Source organism: Zonotrichia leucophrys, chromosome 1, assembly GCF_028769735.1.
Source record: "Zonotrichia leucophrys gambelii isolate GWCS_2022_RI chromosome 1, RI_Zleu_2.0, whole genome shotgun sequence".
NCBI classification, from domain to species: Eukaryota; Metazoa; Chordata; class Aves; order Passeriformes; family Passerellidae; genus Zonotrichia; species Zonotrichia leucophrys.
The window spans coordinates 78,505,990-78,524,391 of record NC_088169.1 but is presented as its reverse complement, the minus strand read 5'-3'; the positions used below and the strand labels follow the sequence as shown (position 1 = coordinate 78,524,391).

Here is an 18,402-nt window from a genome sequence, read left to right as displayed (position 1 = left end):
CTGTGGGCTGCAGGGGCACAGTTGCCTCACCATGGGCTGCACCATGGGCTGCAGGGGCATCTCAGCTCCAGCGCCTGCAGCACCTCCTGCCCCTCCTTCTGCACTGCCCTTGGTGTCTGTGGGGCTGCTCCTGTCACATATTCTCACTCCTCTCTTCCAGCTGCTGTCGTGCAGCAGTTTTTTCTGCCTTGTCCAGGAGTGGGCATTAGCTCAGCTGGACATGGGGGAAGTTCCTAGCAGCTCCTCAGAAGCCAATCCTGTAGGCCCATCACTGCCAAACCCTCGCCACAGGGACCCAACACGTCTGTCAGTGATCTGGGAGGGAAGGCAGAGGATATCTGACCAGCTTCATGGATGATAACAAATTGAGGTAAACAGTTACATTTTCAGGCAGGTTTGCTACTCAGAGGCTTGGAAATATGGGCTGACATGAACCTCCTCAACCTCTACAAAAACTGTCAGCTGCTGCAGCTAGGAAGGATGAACCCCTGCACTACCAGAGGGCCTCCCTGGGAGCAGATTTGCGGAACAGTCCCTGTGGTTCCTGCTCGTGGTAAAGCTGAGCATAGAACCAAAGGGAAACTGGTAGGTAGAGAGGGCACCAGCACACTGGGCTGTAGGAATAGAGTCAGAGCCAGAGCACACAAGAAAGGGTTTATTTGTTTTCTAATTGACATTTGTTAGTCCACATCTAGAACAGCGAGTCGTGTTTTGTCCCCTCTAATAAAGAAAAGCATCAGTAAAATGAAGTGAGGTAAGGGGGGCCACCAATGCGTTGATGGATGGAGTACCTGACCTGTGAAGAGAGGCTGGAGAGCTGGCCTTATTCAGCCTGGAGCAGTGACAGCTTTAGGGAGACCAAACAGCAGCTCTCTGTGCTGAGGAGATGAGGAGATGGTTCTTGGCTTTTTCACTGCTGATCTTCTCCCTGGTATCCAGAGACAGGACATGTGGGAATGGTTCAAAGCTGTGCCAGGGGAGGCTTACACTGAACATTAGGAAGGCAGCATTTCTTTGTCAACAGAGTGTTCAAACTCTGGAACAGGCTTCCTAGACAAGTGGTTGATGGCCCATGAGTGTCAGTCGTGGGCAATCATTGGATAATGCCCTTAACAGCATGCTTTAACCTGAATTGCCACGTCAACCCTGAATTGGTCAGGTAGCTGAGTTAGATTATGGTTATTGGTTGGACCTATCCTATCCTATCCTATCCTATCCTATCCTATCCTATCCTATCCTATCCTATCCTATCCTATCCTAATCCTAATCCTAGTCCTATCCTACTTTTGTAGTGGTGCAGGTGGGACCGTGACAGAGAATGTGGAGGTACTGATAGAAGGAAAAGTTTTTTCACCATGACAACAGTTTAAGGACTGTAGGAGAGCCATGGAGGCTTTCAAGACCCAGCAGGATAAATCCCTGAGCAGCCTGATCTGAATTCAGTGTATACTGTACTTTTAGATTAGTCTAGACCCCCCTCTGAATTATTCTGAGACATTGTGATGTTGTCTGCCAATCTTGCTTATGGAATTAATGTATTTCTGGTGTTGCTATTAAAACAAAAAATTGTCTAACTGCAAGGAGATTCAAAGATCCAAAAGTGGGGTTTAAAGGAACTCCCAGTAAAACACCCCTCATCATGAAGTGTGGCTAATGATTCATCAGTTAGCTTACAGATGTAAGCATGAGCAAACTTGATAATAGTAGGCTTTTCACACTAAAAGGAGATTATTTGTGCCTATATAGCTATTTGTGAATAAGAATATCAATTTATATGTATGCTTAAAATCAAAAGGGAAAATTGTGCATCTAATTACACAAATACTGTGTGTGGAGTTAAATACTGAGGATGCCCACAGAAATAATATTGGTTAGAGAGAAATATCAAGAGAAATCAGCAAATAAACCTGTCATCTAATTGGTCTGTCTAGATTTGCAGTTTTCCAAGCATTGCTAAGAAAGATTGCATGCTTGGGTACAGCATGCTGAACTAATGGGTGGCTGCAGAAAGGATCTGAGCAATCTGTGATTAGTTATCAGATGCAGTGTATCAAGGCTGGCACCTGAGTGCATAGCCACTCTCCATCACTAGAAACCTGCAGCAAAGGCACCTGTATATACAAAGGTTTGCTCCAGCTGGGCTCTGAATGCTGGCTTTGAAGCAGGGCAGTGCTGTGACTCGTGGCATACACGAGTTCAGGGTAGTCTGTCATTATAAACCCCTGGGCTGTGCTGGCAGGGTCAGTGGGAGGATGGGAGGGCATAGCTGATGTGTGTGTGCAGAGGCTACAGGCAGTGCTTTGGGAAAACTTGTGCTGTCTGAGCAGAAATCTGGACACTAAAGCGTGTTGACTTCTTACCTGTGAGGCTGTTCACTCCTTATCACTGGAGGAGGGTGTAAAAGCAAGGCCATTGCTGTTTACTGTTTCTTGAGAGACATCTTAATTTCTTAAAAGTCACCATTAAGCAATTAAGTTCTCTTATTCAGTACATAAGAGGACCTATAATTTCTAGAAACTGTTTTGATGATAGGATAACACAGATATAATTCATTTTCACAGTGTAAGCAGCACTTTACAGCTACAATCCATCAAATTCTTGCAAATCTCCGTAAGCGCGCTTCACATTGCAAATCTATAGTGCCGGGTTTATTTTTAATCCATGAGCCTCTTCTGCACAATTATTCAGAGGAGTTTCCATGGTTATGCCTATAACCTGTAAATGAAACAGTGTCAGACTGTGGGCACATGCAAGGGCTGTGTTCACAGCTAAGCTGTTAGCCCAGAGCCTTGACCTGCTGCAAGGACTGCTTTCTGAGAATTTGCTCTGCCAGGTCTGGAGAGACAGCACAAACCAGGGACAGTTCCCAGTGAACAGCCTGAAGACAGTCACTCTGTTTCTGAGGATGAGAGTTTAGCCAAAAGGATAAAGCTGTGCTATGCCAGTTGGTCTCCAGGCTGGGGAATGGTCCCTGGCCCCATTCACTTACTAGAATAGACATAATCCTGGTTGCTGTGTTCACAAAGATGTCCTTAGCAATTTGGGACCCTGGTGACATTTTTGTCAGCCAGCTGGCCACCTCTGGCTGTTGGTACATAAAGTTGTGGTCCTGTGAAGGGCAGAAGCTGTGCTGCATATTCTCTGTTTTGTGTAACTTGGTGCTATTACAGTGTGGGAGGATAGCCTGAGCTGCCACCTGTGCAAATAAAACCTTGTTCCAATTAACACGTATCGAATGAACACAGCACCAGATAATTGCAGGAAGATATCTTTAGAAGGATAAAAAAGTATTTTCCTTTGGAAAATCAATGTGCTCTCACCCTACCTCTTTAATGGCTGTTCATACCTGTCATTGCAGCCTTCCTGTTGAGACCACATGTCTTCCTCCCCAGGCCATTAGCTGTCTCTTTTCATTTGTGTTGCCATGCCATAAAAAAAGAAAACAAACACTGTGGGATCACAAATGTGGCCATAATTTTTTATCAAGCAATTTAAAGCAGAAGCTAATAACAAGGAAAATGACTAATACTTGAATAGGTTGCTGCATATACAAACAACACAGTAATTGTCTCTCAGTCTGAGTAAAAAGATAATAAAAGTGTTTTACAGTGCTCCTTAATTGTATGAAAAAAACTTAAAATCCAGACTTTATTGTAGAAAAAGCAAGCATTAATCTGTCTGAGGGCCATTTTGTGGAGAATGCTTCCTGGGGAGGTGTGGTGATAATTACTTATCTTTAATAGACTTCTGGATTGTGGAACCAAAATGCAGTGGTGAAGGAGGTATAGTGGTTATTTATGAGCCCCTGAGCCACCATCCTCCATTATATCCCACATCTAGTGTGACTTGCGGGTCTGCATTTTCAGCATTTTTCTTTGGGTCCCCTTCAGCACCCAGCTGCTGCAGGCCGTCGAAGGAAGCACACTGGCTGAGTCACTCCACAGTGTCACGTGAATTTTCTGCTTTCCTCAGTGAAACATCGTGTTGGCAGCTCAGAGTGTAGAAAGGACTGGTAAGGCATGGTGATTGCCACAGCTTCATGGGAATCAGGCAGGCAGCAGAAAAAGGAGTCACAAAGATACTGTAGAGTGCCAGGTCAGAGGAGCTTGTGACCACAGTGGTAGCAAAAGTGGACAGGAATGAACTTGGGTGAAAAAAGATGCAGCCAGAGGATTCAAAGGAAAGTCGGTTTAAGCAAAATACTGGAGGAGAACAGGCTGTCTTTCTGTTTGAAGTTAATGGCAAAGTTCTCAGGAAGGGATCTATTATGTATTAATTCTTGCTGAAGGGTCAAGTTAACTACTGAACAAGGTGTTTTAGGTTTTTTTAAAAACCTAAACCATCTATTAATTTGATGGAAGCTGTCTATTGTCATTACTTTTGTGCAGAACACCAAAACCCTTGTTCTCTGTTAACTGTTCCATAACCGAGACATGGCAAATAATTTTGGTTTTTCCCCAGAGCTCCTATATGGTCATGCAAGAACTTTTCTCTGCTTGGTGGATATCAGAATTCTGTTTAAGTGTAGATGTTCAAGCTTCTTCCTGTGGTTTGTGTTTTGCTTGTACTTATTCTGCATTCTTCCAAGACACATTTGTTGTAGATTTCTGCACTCGGAGCATACAAACACTAAATTCAGCTGACAGCCCCTAGAAGAGAATGAATAGAGCTAAGAACTTCTCTTCAGTTATTGACACTTAACTCCGTGAGTGGAATAAAGTTCAGTATCTCAGTGCCAGGTAAAACTGTATAGATTAATTTTCTAATCTTTAAAAGCCTGGTCTAATGAAAATGAAATATTTCTTTAGCAATTCTGTTCTAGTGAGACATGGAATATTAGTTTCACATACCATTTTTTGGTGGTTTTTTTTTGCTTTCAATATGATTGTAGTCACATTATGAGACATGAGCAAGAGTTTTGGCGTCAGGCACCATATATAAAGGGGCTTGGAAAATTGGACAAATCCCCCATCTTTTGTATGGATTTTAGGGTCTGACATTTTTACCTTGTCCCCACACTTTCTGAAGTATCCTTTTATATTGTTTGTTATATGCTATATAAGTACTGTACATTATATAAGCCAGTGAAAATATATTAATAATAATTTAAATTATTAAAAATTATTATATAAATCTGTTTGCTATTTGCATACTCCAACTTATTTCCTCACCTCTGCCAGAGAGAAGCCAATTACTTTAGTATAGATGACAAGAACAATTCAACCTCAGAAGGAGAAATGCATGGCATAGTAGAGATGAACAGATGAGAAATGAATGAATGTGCAAATTTAAGAATAAATTAATAGAAGCAGGACATTTTGGTAGCATCTTTAATGCATGAAACACCAGGGACATCAAAAAACATTTGTGAAAATGTTTCTTCTGTCATTATGAGCAGGTAGTGTGGTTATATATATGTTAAGTGGAAAGTGAATGGAAAATAATTTTGATTTATTTAGAATGCTGTGTAATTTTGAGGCAAAGCTGGCTGTAGAAGCACTGCAGAACATATATCCACAACTCAGCTCTGAGTCCTCCCAGAAAAGTGCTGTGATGGAAAGGTAAATTCCTATATTGAATTACTTGGGATCAAACCAGGTTTTTGCTTAGCTTTCTTTTTTCTCCCTGTAACTATTAAGTATTGTCATCTATCATTGTTAGGAGAAGTAATTAATGACACTTTAAACATAATTTATCACTCAGTCTACAGCAGTAAAAATCTCTAATCAGAAAACCCAGATTGGAGGCTAGCACCTTTCAGGCAGAGCTGTGTAAAGGAGTTGGATATAAGAACAGACATTAATTTCAACAGTGTGATTATTACAGGTTTTTGGCTTACAAAGATTGTGGTGATAACTGGAGCACTTTAAGGACAAGACTAAAGTATATCTTCATGTCTTCTACTGGCTCATGGTATAGAAGTAACTCTATCCTAATAATGAGAAGCCCTTCTCTTAGGCTTTGGATAAATGTGGGCTGTCATTTCATTATTCAGGAGGGTGGCAAACCATGAAGTGCTGTGCTGCCATTCTAATACCTTTCCTCACTTGCTACATGGCTGCGGGGAGTCTCTGTGTGATGGAGAGGGAGATTCAAGGGTGAATATGGGTGATGCAGATGTGGGCAGAAAAAGCTGATGGTGAGGGGGAGCACTCTGCAGGGGTGAGGTGACTCCCAGGATGGGGACAAGGAGCAGAAGGGAGCAGGACTCACTGAAGTCAGCAGACAGCAAGATGTATGGAGCAACCTCTAGCAAGAGTAGGTAGCTCACTATGAAGCACTGGCAAGGGTTTAATTCCTGTGAGCTTGATGAGCTGGAATGGCACCAAGCACTTGCATCCTGGATGTGTTCCGATATCCGACAAGTGCTTCTCAGAGGACACTGGTCGAGATCTTTTACAACTGGCCAGTTGTCAACAATTTGCAGCTAGGAGGCCTTGGTATGAAAGACAGAAGAAGTGTGAGACCTCTTGCAGAGAAGAAAAATTAATCCCTGGGCCTCATGCTGTCAAGCCAAAAGAGAAATCGATGCCTTGGACTGGCTACCTAGAACTGAGGCTAGACACAGTTAGAGTATAAAGCAGGTGTTTATTAAAAGGCTTTCAAAGGATACACCTTGGGCAGTGCAAAAGACTACACCCAAGATGGATGACCATGAGGAGTTTTCTCAGATGGATATATGCTTGATCTATTTGCATATCAGAGATTAATTGTGCAATTATAGCTTCAGGAAATGAAGTCACATTCCCCCAGTTTGCTTTTCACCCCAATGCACTTTTGTTTGTACTTTTCAAGCCTGAGACTGTAATGATGACCTTGGTTCTCAGGCGCAGGAGGATTGTTTAGTCTGACCAAAATGTGAAGAAAGCTAACTAGCATTCTCTAAAGAGTTCAAAATTATACAGTAATGCAGTACAGAATCTGAAAAATATAAAAACTAAAACTTATGGCATCAAAATGGCATGGCATTTCACACACCTGCCTAAGTTAGAATCCTCCCGTAGACACTGTGACTTTTTTTTTTTACTTTTGTTTAGATATGTCTTTCCAGGTGCATGGTGGAGGTCACCAGATCAGTCTTTGCTGACTCACACCTGTCCAAGCATCTCAATATTTTTCTTGCTCAATTTAATAAGACCAAGTCTGAGGCACAGAGAATATAACAGATTATGAGCCAAGCGTGTGATCAGGTATATTCTGGAACTCCTTATACACGTGAGATGCCACTTTGCTTCTTAGCTGCTGTGACATGATTGCTGCATTAGAGCTCTTTAATAACACAGTGGCAGTGAGATCAATGGTAACTGCAGTATATCAGCTTTATCACTGAAACCTTACGGAGGTCAGACATCCACCTGCTCTCCAAGCAGATGGCCCCCATGGGTACTTTTAATATTTTCTGCTTATTGTATAATTTAATTTTTAATCTAAAAATCCTTAGAGTCATAAAAGTTACGACCCTTTCCTCTTCTGTGCAAAGCATTGCAATAGTAATTTATTCCAGTTGTTTGGCACTGCTGAGTGCAGAAGCTGGTGGTGCTCTCCTCCACCCAGATAAAGGTTTACTCAAGACCCTGTGGAGTCCATGCTACTTCCCCAACTCTTGCTGAGAGCAGCAAGTGTGCTTGTTCCTGTACCTGTCATAGTGAAACTGAACTGAATTCACCTGTGGGCCGTGGCAGACATCTGGTAGTGTTCACCAGCTGCGGAGCACCCATCATTCCAGCCAGATTTGACTGGTCCTTGTCATCTCCCGCTTCTGCCTTGCTGCAAACTGAATTTGCATGGATTCTGCTGATAATTTGCTTGCATTCATATTGCATTCCTCTTTCTTTTTATTAATGCAAAAACTCTTTCTGGCAAGGGTTTGACTTCTCTGTGTTGTTTTTTTGTCTGGCCTAGTCTGACCCTGGTCAAATATGAGACCTTCTGTCCTTTTACAAGTACTGCTGCTGGTATTACTACAAAAAATCAATGGCATCATTAGAAAATAAAACTCCTGCATGCTTCAGTGCAGCTGACACCCAGCTGATACATAGCTACATTAAGACATAGTGATATCATACTTACATGTCCTTGTTAGTGCTTGTAGAATGATAATGTGGACCTTGATTCTCAACAGCTCTTTTTAATTTCCCCAGTGAAGTGAGTTGCTCTCGCACAGAAATCAGAATAGGTTGTCAGCATTATCTATGAATCTGTGAATATGTGAGCTTGAACTACCTCCTCTGCCTTACTGGGTTTGAAATCCTGCAGCATAACAGCTACATCAAGTAACAGCACTCTTGTCTAAATAGAGTTTGTACACAACAGGCAGCTCATCATCAAAGCAGAAGTATTTAGTGAATGTGCTTATTCAATTGGCCTTTTTATTGCATTATGGCTACAAATTTTAGAAAGTAGAAATTGCATACTTTTTCAGATTGACTTCAGGCTTTGGATGCCCATTTTTTTGTCACTTACCTAGCGGATGGAATTGCATCTCATGATAGCCTCATTGCTTCTTCTGCCTCAAAGGAGGTAATAGTCATCTCATGTATCTGCCTTTCCATGTTATCCAGTCACAGATGTTTTCTATCCTATTGATTTGCAAGTTCTAAAATGAACAAAAAAAAAGGAAAATGGTAAAAAGTTCTGGAAGGCAAGGACATGTCACAAACAAGTTTTAGCTCATTGCTTAGTCTTAGTATTTTTAAAGTTAATTTTTTTTTAGTAAGTTAGGTCAGCTGAAAGCAAATAGGATGAATTTCAAATGGAGTGTGAGTTCAGGCTTTCCTAAAATCTGGGCCCCCTGAGCTCCAAAAGAATTAAACAACTGTAAAGACTTTGCCAATGTGTAGTACCAGTACTGTCAGTGCTGAATTAGGATCCTTATCTATCAAGATAGAAAAAGAATTTTTTTTCCAATGGCTAATGTTATCCTTAGGTTCTAATTTCTTTCTGCTAATGCCTTTCTGCTAATGCCTTATGTTTGTTCATCAAACAGAACAGGTTTTCATTTGCTAATGTTGACTTTACTTTTGTCTTTCTACTTCCAGCCAGACCTATGTCTGAGCTGGGAGTTGTTAAAAATCAGCCTTACAAGTGCAGGTTCAGATGTTGCCCCTTCTAACCCCCTGCAGAAAAGCAGAGATAGAATCTTGGCCCATAGCTCCTGAATAGGATCCTGGTTCAAGCGACTTTTTCATAGCTGAGCACGGAGACATGGAGCCCTTTATCCACTAAATAAACCTGCCACGGTCACAGTGTAAGCCCTTATTGACTTTGCCAGGAACTTGGATTATTTTGAGCCCATCCAGTGACCAACTCACTTCAAGTTGCTCAGGGAAGCATCTTAATGGTGCTGCTGGTAAAATGTGAAATGTTTTGTTAGTGAAAGATAGAAGAATATGTTGCTACAGTGGAGAACAATAAAGTATATTCCATCTACAACTGTGATAAAAAAAATATGTGTGTGTGATTTTACAGATGTAGTCAGGTAGCCCTGTGGTCTGAAGACTGTGGTGGAAAGGTCTTCTCTTATATTTTTTGTAGAGAAACCGAGGACTGAGGCCAAATCTTCAACCCTCTTTCATTTAGGTGTTGACCATGCACTGAGAATGTTTCACTTGTTCTGGTAAAAATTCATTCAGTTGTGAGGAATGGAGCTGAGAAATTTAACCTATTAAAGAGGATGAGAAATTACACTCAGAAAATATTTTATAGGGCCAGAGAGAGGGGAGGTGGCTGGATTAAAGGGAGTTTCTCTTGTTGACTGAGTTTAATTTTGTGTTTCATTTCCTCTTCATGAAAGCATTTTTGTTTCATATTTAGACCCAGACATAGGAAGTTATTGCTGCAAAATTTCTGTTTGGGGAAATGTTTGACATTCTGTTTCCGTGTGAATGTTGAAGCTATAACATTTTTGCTATCCTTTGAAGGAATTTATCAATATTTGAAACCGGTTTTATATGCTGTCAGCACAACTTGCCTGATAGGTTGTATATCTATCTGTAAATAAACTGAGCCCCATAATAAAGCCCGTGGATGTGTTTGTACTGACACAGGCAGGACATGGAGGAGAACAAGATGTTGCTCCTGCACAACAAATTTACTACTTAATTTCATAAAAGGTGATATGAAGAGGGGGGAAGGTCTGTCTCAATGTCAAAGAATGACAAAAGGAATGTAGACATGATGTGAAGAAGTATGTGGGGTTTGGAGTGCAATCAGATAAAGGATCTCGGGTATTTGGGAATGAGTCTACCCAGACTGGCAGCAAGCCTTGGCACAGGGGAGGAGGGACAGGTTAATGGAGCATGTGTCACTGTGTGCACTACCACTGTTTCAAAATTGGCATTCTGTGGTACTTTATCTTAGAGATTAGAAAATCAATATTTACTTAAATATATGGTGCGTTGCTAGCAAATAAAAGTAGAACAGTGTTTTTTTCCTTCTGAATGGGAAGTGACTGGTAATTAGTCATTGAGATGGAATCAGGGGTGGGAAATCTATGACCACAGCTTTTTCAGGCTGAAGCTTGTAGGTCTCCATAGCCAAGTGACAGAAGATAACCAAAATTTTCTTGCATGTGAGTCCAATTAGTGAGGAGTCTGTGGCATCATCAGCATTCTTCAGTGTCCAGTCTGAAAAACCTCTCCCCCGTGGGGATGTACCTTTTTTAAATGAAGAGCTAATAAAATATTCCATGGAAAACACATTTTCTTGCTCAGAAAATTTCAGGACAGATTAATTGGTGCTTGTATAGACTTTTAGGACTATATACTTTTAGTACTGAGTTCACAATGGTTATCATAATCTAATCATAAAAATTTAAATTAGAGTTTGAACAGTGAGCATTTTAATCCAAGTTAGCTGGAAAATAGTTCCTCTGCAGTATTCTTAATTTACTTAAAAAAATTTGTCAGCATTATATATGTGTTATGCAATTACTTTATGTAATATATTATTACTACTTCCTTAATATAGCGATATTAAGTGTATTTTTGCACATTCATAGCTGTGCATAACAATCATAACAACCACTAAAAAATGATGTGATAGGACATTGCCTGTCAATGTACATTTCCCATCTGGAGCCAAGAGACAAGAAAGCATAATGGATTTTTTCAGAGTTTAATGAGTTCCTGTGAAGTTCAAGGTAAAACACAGAAGGACTGGTGCTCAGGAAGTTGGATCTTGCATGTAAGTGGCTTGGGCAAGGGAGAATTTACTGTATACCTTCAGAGGCAGGTTTTCTCCTAATTCCTTCAAACTTGTATGGGGGGGATGAGGTCTCGAAGGACCTTGCACAGAACTAGGTTGAGTCTGACAAGGGGACGAATGACAACCTGCACAGCTAAATGCTATAGGCCACATAACTCTGAATTTTCATTATGGATGCTCTGCAGAAGCCATTTATAAGCCAAAGCAAATTAAAGGACACATCTAGAGAGGACGTATTAATGCAAATGCAGTCAGAACTAAAGTTTTGTCTGAGCATGGGATAAGCCCTATGAGAGATGCTTTGTATGGATAAGCCTCACAACGGATTGCAACGTAAAAGCAAAGGCAAAGCAGGGTTATTATGGAATGAGAAGCATGTGAAATATAGGACACTGCAGACAGAGCAGCTGGAGCTGGGAATTCTTCAGGCACTGCCGAAGCAGGACTAGAAAGTGCCCTTGTGCTCTGTCTCCAGCAGCAGCATCAGGAGATGCTATCTTGACTGGAGATTTCTGCCCCAGGCTTTCGTTATGCAAAGCCCATACTCCTTCCCCCCAGCAGCTCCTGGTTGTTCGGGTGCTCGGTGATGGTTTTGCTCGTTGCGGGCTCTGTCCCGCTGGGCGGTGGGGCAGGGAGCCGTGCCCGGTGCTCCGGCCCCTCCGGAGGCGCTGGGCAGCCGGCGGGCACAGCGGCACCGGGGGCTGCTGGCCAGGGCACACGGCTCGCTTCGCCCTGCGCCTCTGTAATATCTGTAATTTTGCGTTCCAGCTCCTCCAAGGCTCATGGGTTAACACCATCTGTCCCAATGACTTGTGGAAACAGGATCTGTCTGCTTGGTCTGAGACCCCTGTGGGTTTGCTTCAAATTCCTCTCACGCTTCTGGACCAGTCTGCTGCAAAAGTGTCGGGTCCCAAAAACCCCCCATTGTGTTCAGCAATGGAAATCAGTGCAAGGAAATGAAATAAGATTCCTCTTATTGTCCCCACAAAAGATGGTCCTTTTACACCTTTATCATCATTCTCCTGTAACTGGTCTGATCCAGAATTTTAATGTCTCTGAAGGAGGACAGTAAAGAGAGCAAAGCATTTTTCAAGTTATTTTTAAATTATCTGCTTTACATTTGACCCACCCTGTTTTATGGGCTTCTCTGTTCTCCTTATTTGAACCATTGTCCTATTTCTTAAACACCAACCAATTTGCTAGTGACTTTTCTATTGAGCTATGCAAGTTGTTTTCTTGAATTTCTGTTTCTTTTTCAATCATGATATATTTTATCTTTATTTCTGATGCACTATTTTTGATACTCTTCAGGCTTCTCATGGTCTTTCTGCTTTTTATTTTGACTGTTCTCTGACCCTTTCATGCCCTCCATCCCTTTGCTGGCTTAACTTATTTTTATATAATTCCATCTATTCAGACTGAATATCTATGTGCTGGAGGATATTATGAAAAAAAAAGTCCTGTGGATTTCTCTTAGGTGCCATGACAATTTTGTCATAGTATTTTTATACTTTTTTGTTTAATATTACTCATCTTGCAAAAGCAGTTCCTCTGCCTTTACATACTACCATATTTTTGCTGTAAGTTTGGTTACTTGATAACATGGTACTTGTCTGCTTTTTCTTCTCCATTATGTGCCAGAGATGCCTGTTATAGAATCATGGAATGATTAGGATTTGAATTGACTTTAAAGATCATTTGATTCCAACCCCCCTGCTCCATGGCACTTAGTAGATTTTAATTTAGTCTGAGCATTTTATTTCTTCTATCTTTTTGGGTTTAGGCTTTTAGTACTGCTGTAGAAACATTTGCAAGTTCTGCCCTCACCCTGTCACCTGAAACTGGTGTGAACAAGTGGAATGGCACTGAAAGTGGCCTTGTTCACCTTCCTTATTTATTGCGTTTATGCTGAAATTATTCTACCATGTTTCTCAGAGGTGCACTGAGCATTTAGCCACAACCAGCCCAAAGGTCACATAAGATTGAAAGAAGAGCTCTTATGCTGTCAGCTTTTCTTCTGCTCCTACTGCAAGCACTCCTTCCTGATGTAGTGAGTTTTAGTGCCAGCAGCCTGGCTGTATTATGATTAAAATGCATTTAATTATTCTTATTCAAGTTTTCCCAGTTCCTAAAATGCCTATCATCTCTTTCACTAACAGAGACCGTGGATTTTTGCCTGTATCTTTGGTTTCGTGCCTGGGGCTGGCAGTATTTAAGAGAATGCTTTCAGTAAAGTCCTGTCACCCCAAATGAAGCCTCCAGAACTCCTCTCTTGCCCCTCCTTACATTAATCCAAACAAGATGGATAATGACAATGACATTTCATTTTGTGCACCCCAAGTAAGTATGGGAATCTCATGGGATTTGCTAAAGTTGCCCTCTTACAGACAGCACAAAGAGTGATACTGTTGAGGTGGGAACAATCTGACAACTCCACAGGCTTCAAACAGGACCCTTGTTCTGTTTGTTGCTCCACTTCAACTCAAGAGAACAGACTTGCCACTTGGGCAGGTAATCCATGTTCACCTATGCTAGAAACAAACACGTTTTTTCGGAAGCTTACAGTAGTTTAACTTCTCCTTTGAAGAAGTAATTAATATTACATTTCCTTTATCTTTAGTAAAGGTAGCTAGCAGTTTGTTAGAAATACTTGAGAACACGAAAGAAAGAAACTAAAACTGCACCAAACAAGCAGCAAGGTGATATGCTGCTCCTTGTGTTCACTGCAGCCCAGGTCCCAAGAGCAAACCCAACTGTACAGAGTATTCCCTTGGTTATTCAGCCGCTGCTTGTAAACCTCTCCTGGTCTGGGCAAGAGTTGCCTCCTCCTCAGGATAAAAAATGTGCCATCCCAGTTCCACTTGCACTCTGCCTTTGGATAGCAGACACACAGCAAATGATTAAAGCAGCCTCATCTTGGCCAGATAGGGCTCAAACATGTTCCAAGTTCTGGACAAGCACTTAAAGACCATCCCTAATCATACAACCTGAAGCTCCCTAAGGTCTTTTTGCTCCCTGACTCCCAATCCCAAACTTCTCTGTCTCTTTCTACCTCTCCCAGGAAAAACTGCTCTCCAGAGCTTCCTGCTCACTTTCATCTGTTTTCTGTGCTTACCCATCTGTTCTGCTACTCTGAGAGGGGTACTTGCTAGGGGGTACTCATACAGAACTCATCACTTACGTTCAAATCTCTCATATATTGTAGAAAACAAAAGCTCTCTGGTCACCAGTAGCATTAAACCTTCTTGTATTTACCTTATATTAATTGATGTTCAAGTTCTTTAAAATCAGGCTGTTGTGAACATCTTTAATTCAGAATTATTGCTAAGAACTTGTTACAAAGATTTTTTCTTCCAGACACAGTGGAACAGGCTTCCCAGGGAAGTGGTCACAGAACAAATCCCAACAGAGTTCAAGAAGTGTTTGGGCAATACTCTCAGGCACATGATTATTTTGGATGCACTGTGCAAGGCTGGGATATGGACTCAATTATCCTTGTGGGTCCCTTCCAACTCAGGATATTCGGTGATTCTGTGATCTCCTGATAGTGCTGCTCAGCTGGACTACCATGCCTGTGTGGGGCTCCAAATGCCAGCTACATTTCATGTGCATAGGTAGACTTGGTGTCATGATACAGGTGTCATGATACAAGACAAGAAATGTAGCATAAATTTACATTTCAGTATTAAATGGGAATCTAGGCAGTTCAGTAGACAATCTGTATTAGTTAATATATTAAATAAGTCATCAGAGAGATAAATGAAAAGCAAAGGTCTACAATGACCCATTGCAGTCTCTTCTTCCTGCCCTTTACACATTCAATACTGTTTTTTGTCAGCACCTTCATTAAATTAGTTCTTCATTAATTGTGAAGTTTCCTTCCTTATTGTCTGTTTCAGCCTTTTGGCTACTGTACCCATAGTGCTTTCAGTGCTGACACAATCACCTAATAATAGAAATGCTGATCACTGTAATCTCAGCTGCAGGAGAAGTCCCACAGGTCAAATTGACCTTTAGTGTAACCCTAAAGTTTCCCAGGGACAACTTTAACACTTGCATAGCAGTTCATCAGCCCTGCACATTGCTACTCAAAGGGAAATCTGATTGTTTAGAACATGGTTTAGACAAGTGTTACACTAAGTTGCCTCTTCTTTCTTGAGGTGTATGTTCACTTTCTCTGTTCTGACATAATAAAAGCAGCTGAAACAGGTAGTTTTTACTACCAGTTTAGTAGTTACTACCAGTTTGGTTTTTACTACCAGGTATCCTAATACTATTATTTTAGAAGCCTCCTTTATTTGCTTGGTCTGTCTCTGGTGCTGAGATAGTAAGCATACATACCTCAAGTGTGTATCTGAGAAATTTTACACAACCAAAATGAAACAGGCATTTATTTCCTTCTCTTTTCAAATTCTGACATTGTGAAAATCACTTGAGTTAAAAGTGTGTGTGGAATTATAACCTTTTTTCTCCCTCATGCTGGTTTATGTAACTATACTTGATCTGAATTATAGCCTGTCATTGCTACCTACATAACACCAAACTTTTATTGTATTTTCAGAGGGTTTGCTAAAAGAAAAACCTTATGGGTTAATAACCCAAATTTGAAGGCTAGGCACACCCCATTCTAATGGTTTATAGGATAATTTAAGTCAGTTTTGATGGAGAAATAGCTTTTTTATTTTTAATATTTAAGAGAAGGTGTAGCTGCTGTCATGTAAGGGTGACAGTAAGAAAATTTGAAGACAAAATATTATGGGTCTGATAAATCTCTGCTTCCACTAAAAGTAAATAGGGGAAGAGATTAATACTTCATTATTTAGGTACCTAAAAGTTAGATTTATATAAAGTTCCTCATTTATCTGGGTAGACTTGTCTGATTGGAAGATAGCCATCTAAAATCCAACGCTATGGCCCCATGAAAGTGGGGTTTTTTTCCCATCTGCTGACTGTACAATATCTGGAGGGAAATGAAGCCACTCACAAGCTCAGGAGGGCACTGACAGGTCCTACAAGTTCCCGTCTCCTCCCATGGTTTGGTGGCTGTGCTTAAGGGAAGGCCTGACCAGTACAGCAAATCCTGGGGTCTGGTAGCTGTCCCTCCCACACTGGCAAAATCACCATTCATGTACAGCTGGGTAAAGCACCACAATTGTAATGCCAAAGTGTTTTAAAATCCCTAACGTTTACTTCAAAAACCCAAGATTTTAAGAAAATATTACAGATTTTAGATAACCAGTCCTGTTACACATGATGACTCTTGGGAAATCTGGTCCTTGAACGTATTACAGAAGCTGGACATCCAAAATCAGATCGCAGTAAGTTTTCTGGAAAAAAACAAAAAACCAAAAATAAAAAAATCTAAATCTCCAAAACAAAAGAACCAAAGTACCACAGTGGCCTATAGATGCAGAGAAATAAAATTACTAGCAGTTGCAAGTGGTTAATACCTCTGAAAAAAATGAACTGTTGAAGCCGATGCTTAAATATTGATTTCTATTCCTAAATTAGGCAGCCAATTTTGAAGATGTTGGCTAATAACCATATGTTCTGGTTTGACATTGGCACAAGGCCAAATGCCCGCATGAAAATACACCTTCTCTGGTGTCTGCTGTGAGATTTTGACCAGGAATAAACAAAGCAGGCTCTCACTTAAAAAAGAAGAAAAGTTTATCAACTAAACTACAAAAACAATTACTAAACTACACACAAAAGGAAGAAAAAGAAAAAAAAAAGAAAAAAACACAAGGAAAATGAAACCTCACAAAAACACTCTCCTCCTCCCCCCCAAATTCCCAATACAATACAATCCAAAATCAATTCTGGGTCCAGCACCACCCTTTAGAATGCTCAACTTCAGTTCCTCAAGAGGAGAGGGAGTCCTTCCATGTGTCGTGGTGGCCTTTTCTGTCCTTGTTCCGGTGCTCTCACTACCGGACCAGAATCAGGGCTGCTTCCAGGGTTGTCCTTTTAAGGAGGCTGTGTCCAGTTCCAGAAAAGCTCAATCTCTCACCTCTGGGACATCTGTCCCCCCCATATTTTATATACCCCTGGGGCCGAGGGGTACCCACACTGAATCTTCTTTGGCTCTGGGACATTTCTCCCCCTGGACTCAGTCTCTGTATTCCAGGGAAACATAGCTCTGTCCATGGCTACACAAAAGAGTCCAGCATAAAATGCCACTCCCTCTTCTCCATCTTTCTAACTTCTCTCACTCTCTCTCTCTCTCTGGTCCAGACCTTTATCACTCGCTCATTTCATTCGTCCTCCTCCACTCTTATCCCTCGTCTAGGAAAGGTTAATGTTCTGTGAAGTTTTCATTGTCCAAAAAAGGGTTAAAAACTCCTCCAAGCGGCTGGACTCCTGGCTGCACCCCCCCACCATCTCCTCAGCCGGGCTGCCTGCTGCCAGCACATGTTTACTGCTTTCAAGGTAACGGGGGCACAAACACCGGCTGCACTCTCTCTGTCTGTCTCCAAGTGGGGGGGGGAACAGGCTGCCCATTGCTTCCCGGCATTCTTTATTCTTCCTTCCACCCTGGGGGGGGGGGGGGGGGGGCAGGCCTACCTCTCCCGGGCCGGGCCGCATGGCTTTTCCCCTCCCCCAGCCCAGCCAGCAACTGGGCCGGGGGAGAGACTCAACTCCTTCACCGCTGGAAATCCAAAGAGCAACTGCCAGGGGGAGAGCCCTGCTTTTACCCTGTGTTCTCGGAGGTGGATCCCATTGCCCAGTGGTTGGGCCAGATGGCAGTATTCAAATCTGAGCACTCACTGGCCCCATCCACACAGCATCCCAGAAATCCTGTTTCCGGGTCAAACCATGACACCATAACACCTGAATAAGTGTTCTGATTTTCAGAGACTGTAAGACTTACGTATCTCATTAAAATCAATACCTTGAATAATAACTGCTGCTGTTTTGCAGAATTATTTTGGATGCTGCAATACGTATTTGTGCCTTTAAACCTCAGGCAGATAATCATGCCCTTATGTGTGCCATTTATTCCCAGGCATGTCAGTGTCTGGGTATTTGTCTTGTAGGACATAAGTTGTTACTTATTAAATACAACTGACCCAGCCAAAATAAATTGAGTCTAATCAGAGAGGCAAGGGAAAGAATCTATGTGGATGGATCTTTAACTTTTTCTTCTTGTGTACCCCCAAAAATACTACACAAAATTTTCAAATTAATTAAAAA

General features: G+C 41.6%; 1 long non-coding RNA gene across 1 annotated transcript; it reads right to left on the bottom strand.

Annotated features, from left to right (window-relative positions):
• Window positions 1–641: 641 nt before the first annotated feature.
• On the bottom strand, window positions 642–17,916 carry LOC135458645 (uncharacterized). The gene is made up of 5 exons (XR_010442914.1): window positions 17,773–17,916; window positions 16,428–16,532; window positions 8,464–8,596; window positions 3,347–4,649; window positions 642–928 (listed from the first exon to the last, which is right to left on the bottom strand). It is a non-coding gene; the product is annotated as an uncharacterized LOC135458645 (long non-coding RNA).
• Window positions 17,917–18,402: the final 486 nt, after the last annotated feature.